At 50.3% G+C, this 13,654-nt stretch overlaps 1 protein-coding gene across 2 annotated transcripts in view; it reads right to left on the bottom strand.

Moving 5' to 3' along the window:
• The window catches only part of EYA2 (EYA transcriptional coactivator and phosphatase 2), a 268,108-nt gene extending 255,042 nt beyond the window's left edge, over nucleotides 1–13,066 (bottom strand). For both annotated transcript variants that reach the window (XM_039249361.1, XM_039249362.1), the window contains exon 1: nucleotides 13,022–13,066. The gene's annotated coding sequence lies outside the window, so the exon portion shown is untranslated. The remainder of the gene's footprint in view (nucleotides 1–13,021) is intronic.
• Between the last annotated feature and the right edge of the window lie 588 nt (nucleotides 13,067–13,654).

Raw genomic sequence — 13,654 nt, 5'->3', positions numbered from 1 at the left:
GGCTGCCTGCTGCCTGTTCTGCTCGCACGGGGGCGAGGGACGCCGTGTCTCTGGCTCCATCCTAAGTCATCTGGAAAAACCTGAGCCGTTTCCCAGCACGAGCCTCACGTCCCCTTCCCTCTCACCCCAGATTGTACCTAAGTGCTCGCGCCCCACGGGAAGACACAATTTCTAGAGTTGCTTTCCCCTCAACAGGTACTAAACAGCACGCAACAACCTGCAGGTGTTTTCGCCACAGGTCAGGCTGTTAACCCTTAGGATGCAGACTCATGTCGTGAACACGGAAACTGAGACCTGGAAGAGCTTACGCAAAGCCAAGGTCATGAGGCTAGGAAGTAGTGGACTCTGGACTTGAACCTCCACAGTCCAGCTCAGGTGCCTTGTACTGAACCTGAAGCTACAGAATTTGTGAATACATCCTTGTAAAAAAAAAAAAAAAGAAAAAGAAAAAGAAAAATGACAGCTAAGGCCAACATGCCCTTTCTCTACCTCTCATGCCTGTCAAATTAATTCATCGGCTTGTTAAGTGAAGGTCAAAAAGAAGTTAAGTTTGATTCTTTCTACTGCAGTTAAAGAGGCAGAGAGTGCAGGGGTTATAAAGACAACTTCCAGAACCATACTCCTGCATACAAAGCCTGGCTCTGCTTCTTAGTCGCTGTGTGACCTTGAACAAGTCCCGTAACTGCTCTGTGCCTTACTTTCCTCACCTGAAATGGAAATTATAGCTCTTCCTTTACAGAACTGTTCTAAGGAATAAATACGCTGATGCCTATACTCATTCAGAACGGATCCCAGAATCAAGTCAGCAGTCAGGAGTCATTTTTATCAACATTATATTCATTCAAAGGCGAGTCCTTCTTTGGAAGATCTATGACTGACTAAATGTGCCGAGACACTCAGGTGCCCTGAGATGCTCTAACGACATCGTCTGGACACCTCGTTTGTTCCATCCAGTTTCCCCTGAGAACTGAGCGCAGAACCGCTCTTCTGGCTATAATGGAAGGTTCTTTAATTTGGGGACACTTCACATCTTCAGGCTGGTGTTTCTTAAACTCCACCCATGAATTCTGCCATACCTTTGTGCCAGCTTTTGCTATTAATTACCCGATAGACTTGATTTTAAACCATTTCTATCTCGGGCAGTCATTTGTTTGAGACGTTGGTTATATCTTTTCCGAATGCATGAGAAAATAAAGACAGAACGCTGAAGGCAAAACAGTAAAAAATAAAAAAGCTCGCCCACGTTTTAAGTTAATGTGGAAAGGGTATGCAACACCCCATTAAAAAGCAGACTGCTCTCTGGAGACTTGTAGATTCTTCCCAAATGTGTAAAATCCCAAGACTGTAGCTACCTGAAGAATGGTCAGGAATATTCCCCAGGGAAAGTTACCTTCACTTTTGCTCTTTTTCAGGGTACTTCGGAGCGGGAGGAGTGGCACTGTAGCATCTAAGCACCTGCTCTCAACACCACAGAACGTGTCCACCCATCGAGGACCAAAGCCGTACAACAAATCCGCTACAGACAGCACCTGCCCCACACGGCAGGTGGGTGACGGAGTGGGGGGCCCACCCCACGCCCCTTCAGCAGCCTCCCACCCTTTGACAGCGCTGCCTCTTGGCCCCGCATCATAGCCAAGGGCTGGCCTGGTCTGAGGATGAGGTCATGGCCCCCTGGTTGGCAAGAAACTGCACAGATTCTCAAACCATGTCCCCTGGAGAAGAATAGCACGACCACTGCCGCTGCTTTTCCCACTTGGCTCAGTCGGTTAGGAGTCCGACTCTTGATTTCAGCTTGGGTCATGGTCTCACTCACGGTTCATGAGCTTGAGCCTCTAGGGGGCGCTGTGCTGAGTGTGGAGCCTCCTCGGAATTCTCTCTCCCTCCCTCTCTCTCTCTCTCTCTCAAAATAAACTTAGAATAAAAAAGTCGTTGTTCAAGAAAAAGTCCATTCATTCTCAACGGCAAGGTGAGTAAAAGGCCACAAAGATTTAGGCTTGGGGAGGATGACAGCTGTAATGGGAATGTAGGGACAGAACACAAATTACCAGTCACTCAGGGAGAAGCCTCTGGATTGTCCGTGTGCTTGTTCTGGAGGCTGCAGGCCACGCGGTGGACGGGCCTGTGCTTTGGATCGGTATCTCACTGAGCAGCCACTGGAGTGGTCCAAGCCTCAGTTTCCCCATTTCTTACACAGACACATGTATGCCATAGGATTTTTTTTTTTTTGAGAAAATTCTAGAAGCATTGTGCAAGTGTCTGGCACAGCAAACCTCCTGGGGCGGGGGGGTAGGGGGGAATTTTAGATACACATTTTACCTTTCTCATCCCCCTCCGTGGATGCTGAGATCATTTTCACTCGAAATTCTCAGATTAAGGCAAAACCATAGTCTCGAACTCTTCAGAGTCCCAACAGACTGGGGCAGTTTCATTCACCACATAACAGCAGGAGGCTAAACATCGGCAGGAAGACCTAAGTCATACTACGTACAGTTCACCAGAGCCCGACGCAGGAACTGTTTATCTCTGCTGGGGAAACAGGAAGACTGAGTGGGGCACAGCGAGGAATCACAGAGCTGGATTCGAACCCTGGCGGGAGGGCCCCCACCCCCAGCGGTCAGGGACACACCACTGTCTGCAAAATCTGGTGGAGACCAGAATTGAGACTAGCTCAGCTCCTAGAGCATATCAGATCTGGAACATTCTAAGCCGGTTCCATTCAAAGCCGGGGTTAGGAGGGGGCCATGCGTCTTTGGCAGGGCGAAGTAGCAGAAGAAGAAGTGAAAAATCTTTTGTTTTTCTTTTTCAATTCATTAAGGTTTGTTGGGGTGAGCACGGACCTCGTTTTTTTTTTTTTTTTCTTCCCATGACTTCCCTTTTATTTTAACGGGGCAACGTGCATTTCAAAGCCCGCTCAATAGCAGCGTTGAAATCTCAAGTTCAATCACAATGTCCCCATTGTGGCTGGGGGACTCCTTGGCCTTTAAGCTTGGGTTATAAAAATTTGGTGTGAGCCCAGAGTCTGGCTTTAATAGAATATTTTAATTTTGGTTAATGAATATTATTTTAAATCTGTTTGGCAGTTTTAAAATGTGTTCTTTTATTTTCAAATTAAAATTTACTGATGTTCAGTACTTTCCTGGCCGTGTAGCTGCAGCAACGAGTGGGAATGATAATAATACAAGCTACCATTTATTGAGTGCTTACTATGTGCCAACACCCTGCTCCTTGCTTTATGGGCGCGACTTCTTCTAACCTTCGAACCACCCAGTGAACGGCGACCAGTGTCTCCGCTGTCCGGGAGGCTGGGAAAGCCGGCCCCTCGCCCCAGACGGCGTAGTTAGTGAGGGGTGGTGGGCGTGAGGCTCAGACCAGGTCTGTCTGAGTTCAGGGTCTGTGCTATTAACCACAGCCCTGCAGTCTCTTGATATTGACACAGAATTCAATTGACCAATAGCGTAAAGGGATATCAATGGTCCAGTATGCGATTCCCTAACGTCAAGAGCTGGAATAGCTGGGCTGAGTGTAACAGCTAGCTTACTGAGTACTCGGTGGAGGCAGGCACTTAGCAAAGCAAAGTGTTCTACGCATCTTGCCTCATTTAAATTCTCACAATGCCCCTCTGAAGCAGCTACTGTTGTTATTATGTCATGTCCATTCTATCAAAAGGCAACTGAAACCCTGTTTCACGCAGCCTGTAAAGAACAGTAGTCATACTAAATTATAATGATGATAAATAGAGCCGCCTACTCTGATAGCACTCATGCTGTTTGCCGTGCACTATCGCAACCACTTTGTATTTACTAGCTCCATCTACACAACTCTTTGAGGAAGCCACGCAGTCAGCCACTGTGTTTTACAGATAAAGAAACCGAGGCACAGAAGCGTTTGGCAACTTGCCCAAAGTTAAACAGTTGGTTGATGCAGAGCAGGGTTTGAACCCAAGCAGCCTGGCTCCAGGGTTCGTGCTCTTAATCTCTAGGCTGTAAGTCAGAGTCAAGACTTATATTCAGGATGCCTGGCTCCTCCCCACCCCCCCACCCCCACCTGTTCCCCACCACCTCTTAACAAAAGCAGAAGGAAGGTATTGTCTGTCTCAGGCAGAGTGGGCCCCCGGATACTGCTTGACACACCGCTAGGGACAGAAGCCAGTGTTTTGCTCTTTTTTTTTTCCTTAACATTTATTTTTGAGAGAGAGAGAGAGAGCACGCATGTGCCAGCAGGGGTGCAGACAGAGAGGGAGGCAGAGGATCCAAAGCCGGCTCTGCGCTAAAGGCGGCCAACCTGATGTGGGTCGTGAACCGTCAGCTCAAACTCACGAATCATGAGATCATGACCTGAGCCAAAGTCAGACGCTGGGCCACCCAGGCGCCCCCGGTGTTCTGCTCTTACTGGATTAGGCAGGGCTTCTCTGAGTAAAGGGTCTGCAAAGTTGGGTCTTTTTCTCCAACCTGCTGCTTGAATATTTAAGAAGTCCTATCACTGCACTCGGCATCTTCCCGGGTAAGGCAGAGGCAGTGCACGGTTGGCGGAAATACACTGGGATCCTGCTATCAGAGGCGCCACATTGGGTCCTTTCTGCCTCTGGATCCCAAGTAATCAGCCCGGCATCTAGAACACAGCTCAGTAAATACCACTGAATTAATGAATGAAAGAATGAATGCAACTTTCCCCACCACCGTTTGAAATGTGCCAGGCGCACGGAAGTCACTCAGCAAATCACAAATCGGTGAAACAGCACATGTAGTGTCCCAAGATTAAGCTCTTTCTTGTCAACAGAATTTGTCTTGTCATATTGCAGTAGCTCAGGGGTCGGGAAACTTACTCTGGAAAGGGCCGTGTGGTCTCTGTAGAAACTACTCAACTCTGCTATTTTAGCACAGAAGCAGCCAGAGGCAAAGGCTCAGACCAGCTAACGGCGCAGACGTGGCCACCATTTCAACAAACACAACACTAAACCTTCTTTGAGATCTACAAGGACAGGCTCAGGATTCCATGAAAATCAGCAGACGTCCCTTATTTCTGAGCCCGACTTTTGTGCCTGACCATCATGTAATATCCCCCAACCAAAACAAATGGAGACTAACGTTAAAGTCTAGCTCTCCTGGGGCGCCTGGGTAGCTCAGTCAGTTAAGCATCCACTTACACTCGGGTCATGATCTCTCGGTTCATGAGTTGGAGCCCCGTGTCGGGCTCTGTGCTGACAGCTCGGAGCCTGGAGCCTGCTTCGGATTCTGTGTCTCCCTCTCTCTCCGCCCCTCCCCTGCTCATACTGTGTCTCTCTCTCTCTCTCTCAAAAATAAATAAAACATTTTTAAAAATTAAAAAAAAAAAATCTAGTTCTCCAGGCCAGACTTGGAGAGAAGAGGTAGTTCTTATTACACGAGGGGGACAGCCTGGATATCTTAGGGGTGAGGAACCAAAACTGCGTTCAATCGTGGCTCTGACATGAGCCGTATGACCTTGGACAAGTTACTTCACCTCCTTCAAGTTCAGTGTTTGCATCTGTAAAAAAGACCTCATCATCACCATTAACAGCACATTGCATCTCAGGCTATTTGGAGCCAGAAATGTGTTTGATAAGTCAGCACAGTGCCTGTTACACAGTAGGTGTTCAATAAATACGGACCACTTGTTATTCCCAAAGAAGTCTTACAGGTTCTTAAAAACAAACAAACAAGCAAATGAATGCACTGAAAATAAGCACAAAGAAAGGCCAGCCATGATGCAGGAAAGGACATTTCCAAAATCAGGCTCCTGAAGATATTCCAGTAAGGCTTTCCAGGGGTCCCAAGGTACCAGAAAATTCTCCCCTCTGGGTCAAACTGCTGTCAGGCCCTCCCATTTCTCTGCCCCCTCCCCCCAAAGCCTGCTTTGTGTCCTTTTAACACTCTGCCTTTCTCGCGGGCACAAGCGCCACGCAGAAGACATTCAGAGCATTTCAGACATTTGCTGAGTTTAGGGCATTCTTTCTCCCCTCCTTCCCTGCACACTCCAACATTAAGGTTTCCAGGGAGTGCGGCCTCTATAGCAAGAGGGCAGGCCCAGAGAGCTCTGGCCCATGGCCGACCAGGAATAAATCATCTTTCTCGGCTCCATTCTTTTCCATGGCCCGATGGGGCCAAAACTCTGTTTACAACCTAAGCGGCAAGTCACCACTTGTCACGCCACACGACACGGTCCCGGCCGCGCGTTACCACTTCCCTCCACCGTACCGGTCACACCAAAGGCCAGGGCTGCAGGGACCTGCGCTCCTTCCCACTCGCCACCTTCCCAACCAAAAAGAGCATTCATACCTTTGCTGGAGAGACTAATGTTTCCAGAACACTCTGAAACAAAAGTCCCCGTACATGCAGATAACACACACCCAGAAAAGAAAACAACCTCTTTGCACTGACACCCTCCCTGTCTCTTCTGAAAGGAGGCTTTCTCCCTACGTGGGATTTCCATCCGCACTGAGGTTGGTACCAAACTCGGGGACACAGCAGCCACTCTCTGGGTCTCTGTGCATTTCCGGGAGCAGCCCATCAGCAAAGACCTAAAGGTGTGTATTTACACAGCGCGCCTCAAATGCTAACAAAAAAAAACCCCACAAATACGTGTTTGTAGGAACAAAAAAATTGTTTTGGAAGCGACAAATACCTTAACCACGCGGTTACTGTAGGAAGGAGACGGGAGATGAAGAAACTGACCAGAAGAACAAAAGACATTTTGGCCCCTGGTTTCCACACATCCAAGGAACCCGGGATGAAAATGTGCTTCAGAATAAGGGGCGGCCCGGGAACCTGCATTTTCTACAGAGAGAGGGAGGGAGGCATCCCAAGGGGATGGGAATCCCAGCCCTCACGCCTCACTCAGATCCCAAATCAAATTGAGACCCTTCAACCGTGGGCTCTGAAGCCCCCTTTCCGTGTCTACTTGAACCAAACACATCTACCAGCAGGAATGCAGAGCTGGCCGAGGTAAGGAGGGCTGGTATTTTTCGCTCTGTTTTGGTGACCTTCATGGGGCTCATTTATGCACTTCAAGCTCATGACCTAATGCGTGTTGGTTTGGCTTCTCTTCTCATAATAGCAGCCTGTAAAAAGCTTTTGAGAATTCCCCATGTTTTCTTATTTTGGGTCAAGAAAATAAAATCGATATCTAAGTAACCTTAAAAGAAACGGCCTGCACAATCTAAAAATCTGGACTGTTTCCACCGGGGCTAAGGATGTCTCTTAAAGCCTCAAAGAGCATCAAAGTTAAGCCCAACCACTGCCAGTTTTAAGGTAAGCGATTTGGTAACAGCATATGTGAGAATTAGCTAAGAGGGGCTTTTTGACATAAGTCAAACAATGGCATTTAAAACTCACGTTAAAGCAATTACCGTGCAGAATTTTTCCGTGTTTTTCCCATTTCTTAAACAGAAGTGTATATGTTTTCAACATAGTTTCTCGCTGTAATTTTCTTTCTTGGCAAACCCACATCTTACCATGAAACCCAAAGTATGCGCGCTACAGAAACAATAATGGCTGAAACAGACTCGGCTGTGTCTCTGGTATGATTTTTCTTTACGAAATTAAAATGTCTTTTGGCTAATAATATGCTGCACATTTCAGTTATGAAAGGCCATTCGTGGGAGACGGATAGAAAAGAAAAGGGAACTGACAGATTTAGCTGATGCGAGACAAAAGTTAAGTTGCTATATTCGTACAGTAGTCAGAGCCTCCAGTTCCTCACTCTTTGGGGACAAAGATGTCGATTTTATCATTTTTCCTCTAGTTAAATTCGCAGGGAGTTGACAGTTCTGCTCGGTGCGGCCGTGAGTAGGTATGTGCTGCTATGTTACATCTGGGAACACACAGATTTTAAAAAGATCTAATGATACTAGAGACTCAAAAGGGAAAGAGGGGGAAAGAAACCCAATGCCCTGGGAATCACACACATTTTCGTGCTACTCACCCAACACAAATGGCAAAACAATTTCTAACTATGTTTAAATGCTCTGTTCGTTTTGAAATCTGTCTCTATTAGCATTCTCGGGCAAAGAACGGTGACCTTGTGCGCGCTCTCAAAACTGGTGACATGTAAGCCTGTCTCCCCTGGCTATCTGTTCATCTGAGCTCCTGTTTTCAATTTCTGCACGTATCTGAACACAGAGGGAGATCTTAAAAAACGCGACAGCGGGCACATCTGTGCCCCAAACCAGGATCGGCAAAGGGTAATGACAACAGCGATGAGGCCCTGCTTGCTAGAGACCCCGGACTGTGTGCCGAGACTCTCTCATCCACCCTGCTAGGCTCTGTCCCAAAGTGGGGGGGCCCTGGTAGCCCCCACTGACCCTCTGAATCTGCCTGTTCCAGATTCCGGCAACTGACGGTCTCCCTCAATCTTCAAAGTGGCCAAGATAAATCGCCCCGGTTACCTGACTCTGGGGACCACCTGTTCCAAATTATTCTTCGCCCTCCAAATGTTTATAACCTCACCCCCCAAACAACCACCCACCCAGAGCGATCCAGCACCTTCCGGTAAACTCGATTTGGATGGCCTACCGGAACATTTTAGGGCCCCGCCACTGCCCGTAAACGTATTGACTCTTTTTAGGAACTGAAATGTGTCGCATTATATAGCATCAAAGGAACAAATCAAATTAGCCTTTGTAAATACACAGTGTCCTGTCCAGAACCATACACACAACCTGCTGAATATCATGACTCAGGAAGGTGCATGTCTGTTTTCTAAATACTTAGTGTGATTTTTCTTCCGTTTAAAACAACAACAGAATACCAGGGCAGAGTCCGAGAATAATTGGGCCAGCGCATTTCAGACCATCCCAATTTGGCATCTCCGTCCAAGGGAAAGGAGGGCAGAAACGTCCGCTCGGCCAAGGTGTTCACAGCACGTGGGAAAGGCACTATCTGCAGAGGTCTGAAGGCCTCGATCCTGGTTTTATTCACTCTGCAACCTCTCGTGGGCCATTTCACTGGAGACTCAGTTCTCTTGTTAACAAAGCTGGGATATGATAACAATTAATAATAATAATACCACCACTTAACTCGAAGAGCTGTTGTGAGAACCCTATCCTAAAAATACATGTCAATAATTGAATTCAGGCCTGGCATCCAAGCTATTTCATCATCATTATTAAACGCAAGGATATAATCTGCAAGTGGAGATAAATGGCAGAGACACCAGTATGATGGAAGTGACGGGGGAAAATAAAAGGAAAACAAGCAGCAAAAATAAATGTAAAAGCCTGTGGCTTCCTTCGTCCTCTCTCCCCTGAGTGCACCTGGCAGGTACTTTGATACCTTGAAATTGATTTTCGGTCACATGCCATGAAGAACAAGTCCCTGCCCCTTCGTTCATTTACAGGGACAAGTGGGTCTGAACCAGTCACTTCAAGCATCTGCCACCTGATGGAGGGGGTTTATCCTCGGATTAGGAGAGGTGTTAGTCAAACACCATTAGGCCAGTTAAGATCTTCGGAGGAGCGAAAATGAAGCATTGTCTCCAGTCAATTCTCTGCTAATCGTTTCCCTTCTAGAATCTTCTTTTCGTTCTGAGTGTGTGTGGAACTGTTTGAACTGCCACCAAACAATAAGGGGTGTGGGGAGTGGGCCATTCATGAAGCTGTCATGATTTGGGGGGTGGGGACTCGGCGGGCGGGTGGGGAGTGACCAGGGCGCTGTGGGGAGCGTGCCTGAGGATGTGTGTGTTTTCTGTCAACAGGCTGTGTTTTCTCAACTCGGGGGTTAATTCTCTGTAGAGATTCCTTTGGAACAGAGTTCACCAACTGCTTCTGAGAGCAGCTAGCTAGGGAGAAAAAAAAAAAGGTGTTCTTCCACCAACAAAACCCAGTCCTGGCAAGAGCCAGAAGGTTCGGCCTTCGGAGGTAACTGAATTACCAAGCCACTCCACGTCCACAAACCCCGCAGATCCGGAGAGCATGTCTTTAGGTGAATTTTGCCCCTTAGAAAACATCTCTAGGGCTGTTCCTGTCCCCCAAGGAGTGGCCATCAGGCCAGACAGCCTGGCATTTAATCCGTGCCTAGGTGAGAAGCAGGGAAGTTTCCACCCTGTCGTTGGGATTGAAAGCCTTCTCACCCAGTCCCCCTGAACCCAAGCCCCAGACCCGTGGCCACCGCCTCACGCTTGGGCTTTTCCTTCTTCCACGGGGGCACGTTTATGGTAAGGAGGCCTGCCCAGTGAAGACAAAGCCCTTCCTAGATGCAACCTCCACCCATGCCCCGTAGAAGGGAATGCACAGTGCGAGATGTCTAAATGAGATATGTCGGCTCTCTTCATTCAGTCCTGACAGCCACGGGCTCTCTCTCTCTCTCTCTCTGCGGAGAGAGGCATCTGTCATGAGCTGCTGGGAACCCCACTTAGCTACCATAACAGCCTGCGATTTTATTATACAAGGAGTTTATTGCTGGCCTAATTAGTTTCAAACTGGGCATTCCAGCTGAGGACACCTAAACAACATCTGGTGGAAGGGGATGGAGAGTGAGCCCTGGTTCTGAGCCGGTGGCGGGTGGATTTCTGCATAACTCTGGTCTCTCCCCGCCCCCCCCCACCTCCGGCCTGCAGCCCGCGCCCGAGACACAAGTTATCTTTGGAAAAGTAACCGAAAAAATAAGGCACTGTTTTTTCTTTGTGGGAAAGGAGTCATCTTGTCACGGGGGAACCCGAAACGTCTTAAAGTGGACGTGCTTGGACCGCGAATACTTTTTCACAAACTGCCGGGGTCCCAATATCCGGCTTCACCCAATTCAAAATGCACTTAGCTACACCGCAGAGCACTTTCGCCGGGGACTTTTTTCCTCGTTCCAACAGCAGCTAGCATTTTATCAATTTATCCATCTGGAACAGGCTTCGCAATCGAGTACTTGCAATTTAAGGCAGAAGTAAGACCCACATATTTGAAACAGCGTGTCTTGAGTGTTTTTGCCAAATGGTAATCCTATAACAAGTCAACAAATCATAGCTCTTTATGATGTGTTTAATACGACACAAAAAGCATGAAAAGAAGACTTTAGAACTTAAGCGATGAAAGCATCTGGTTTTTAAAAATCCCAAAGAATCGGGATAACATCTCCTTCTTTTCTTTTCTTTCCTTTAGCTATTGGACGTTAGGAAAAGAGACTGATCTGTATAGAGTATTCTCAGGCACACAGCCACCCCCGAGGTGAGCTGTTTTCAAGGTGGAGGAAAAACCCCAACTCCTTTAAGACAAAATAGTTAATACTGCGAGACTGGAGTTACCAGGGAAGAACCATCTTCCAACTACGCGTGGGACATAGGAACTCGGCTTTCAAAAATTCAGGCCCTTTCAGATCTAGCCATGTTGGTCCAAGGCGCCAAACGTAGAGTTTCCTCCAAAGGCAAGGAGATTGTGCATACAAAACACGATTTTATGCTTAGTCAAAAGCCAGATTCCAACCACCATCATTTATGACATGCATCTTTTATTAACTTTTCTCAGTCTGAGGATGTCCAAATGCAAAGAAGTATAATGTTGAAGGGGGATAAAGATGGGGAGAGAAAAGTGGGAAACATGCACATTTCTTGGGGAAAGCTGCCTGAAAGATTTTTCACTGAAGATTATTTTTCGATGGGGGGCTCCGGGCCCAGCAACCGCCCCCCCCCCCCCCCCCCCCCCCCCCCCCCCCCCCGCCTCCGCAAATGGCCCACAGGCTGGAAAGGCAGCTGCTAGTTCAGTACTCATATGCTGGCAGTAGAAAATTGCACTGGGGCAAGAAAGGGCTCATGAAACGAATAGATTTGGTTTGAAATACAGCAATTGTCCGCTGGTTATAATTTCCTTTGGAAGGGAGCTCCGTAACTCAAACATAATTCAGCACTCAAATCCTTCCTTGATGTTTGTAAATCATTCTACCTCCCCTCCGTTCCTGCTAACAACCAGCTCCGATGTTCGCTGCGCCTCGGCATTAAAAGGTACCTCCACTATGGGTGATTTATATCTCAACGTTATATATATAAAGCAATTAAAGATTACGTAGCATTTCGGAAAAAAAGGGTAGAAAAGAAAACGGTATCCATAAAGATGCAGCAGTCTTGCCTTTTAAGAATATAATTCCGACCCGGAGCAGCAGGCTCGCTGAGCGCCTTTGGGAGGAGCGGGGAGATATCTCCCCCGCCAAAGCGCTTCGCTTTCAAGCCCGGAGAAAGGCGCGCGGAGGATTTGGCGACGCGAATATTTTTACCAGTCAAGCCTTCCTAGGATTCCTGGAGCTTATAGACGATTTATTCGGGGGCAGGAAATATAGTTAAGGAGCTGCGGCCAGCAAGGCCGGTTCACGTCCAGACTGCACAGCTAAAAAACAATTCCTTTCTCCACTTTCTCCCGTTACAGCAAAACCCTCGCCTGCTTCTAAACGGTCTCCGGATGGATGCAAAGTTTTCTAAGTTTCCGACTCCGGCTTCGGCCAGGCACCCGGACGCCGGCTCGGGTGCAAAGCCCCGGGAGCCGGCCCTGCGCAGGCCGGGCGCAGCCGGACTTTGGAACAGAAATGCAGCTGGAAGGCGGCTCGGAGGCCGTTCTCGCCCCATCCCGGGGGCTCCGCAGACAGCGCCCCGGGGCGCGCGGTGCGCTCCCGGAGCGTCTCCGATCGGACTGGGCAGGGGCCGCAGCCGACTACCTGGGCCCTGAAACGGGCCAAACGCAGCCCACCGGCGTCTACACCGCCCGCGCGCCATGCACTTGTCCCGCGCGCGGGAGTGCAAACTTGAGTCGCTGTCCCCGTCGCTCCCCCGCCCCCAACGACCCGCACAAGCGCAAAAGGAAACTGAGGCCCGGAGCCTGGCTTTTCCGAGACGGAGTCGGCCCGCTGTCCCCCGCCGCCCTCGCGCCTGTGGCGCCCTGGGGGCCCCGTGCGCCCCCCGAGCGCCCCGACAGCTGCGGAGGCCCCGGCCCGGCGGGTGCGCGAGCGAGGCGCGAGGAGCCGGGTCGGCGTCAGCGCGGGGAACCCCGGCGGAGCCCGGCGGGCGGCCCGGGGTGGGCGCCGCGGGAGGTACTCACCGCGCGCAGTGGAGAGGGCGCCCCGGCGCGGGCGGGCGCGGGTCCGACGCGGCCGGGCTGACTGCGCCGGGCACGGTGCTGCTCCGCCGCCGCCGCCGCCTCCGCCTCCGCCTCCGCCTCCTGGGCTGCCGCGGCCGCTGCCTGCGCGGGGAGGACCGGCCCCTTCCCCTCCCCGGCCCGGGCCCTCCCTCTGCCCCCGCCCGGTCCCCGCGCCGCTGCGTGGGCGCGTGGGGGCGCCGAGGCGCGGCGCTGGGCTCGGCGGGCGCACACCCCCGGCGGCTGGACGCGCGGCGCGGGACTCCGGCCCTGCCGCCGCCGCCGCGCTGCTCTCCGCGCCTGCAGCCCAGCCGAGCGCGCCCGCTCCCGCCGGCCCCGGACGCGGCGAGGCGCGCAGCCTCCTCCCCACCCCCCACCCCCGACAGCCCGCACCTCCTCCCTCCGCAACCCAGGCGCGGCCCCTGAGAAAGGCACCTCTGCAGTCACGCTGACATTCATTCATTCATGCTCCTAGTCATTCATTCAGCCTGCACGGAGCTTCTACTGCGCTAGGTTCGACTCCTGAGGGATGCAGCTAGAACGAGACGGGTTCGTTTTCTGTCCTCGGGAACTTACATTATAGACCATAAACTAGTA

This window comes from Hyaena hyaena, unplaced genomic scaffold (assembly GCF_003009895.1).
Source record: "Hyaena hyaena isolate Hyena2069 unplaced genomic scaffold, ASM300989v1 scaffold_335, whole genome shotgun sequence".
Taxonomy (NCBI): domain Eukaryota; kingdom Metazoa; phylum Chordata; class Mammalia; order Carnivora; family Hyaenidae; genus Hyaena; species Hyaena hyaena.
Note: the sequence above shows the minus strand (reverse complement) of the source record. Positions and strands in the feature narration are given on the sequence as shown.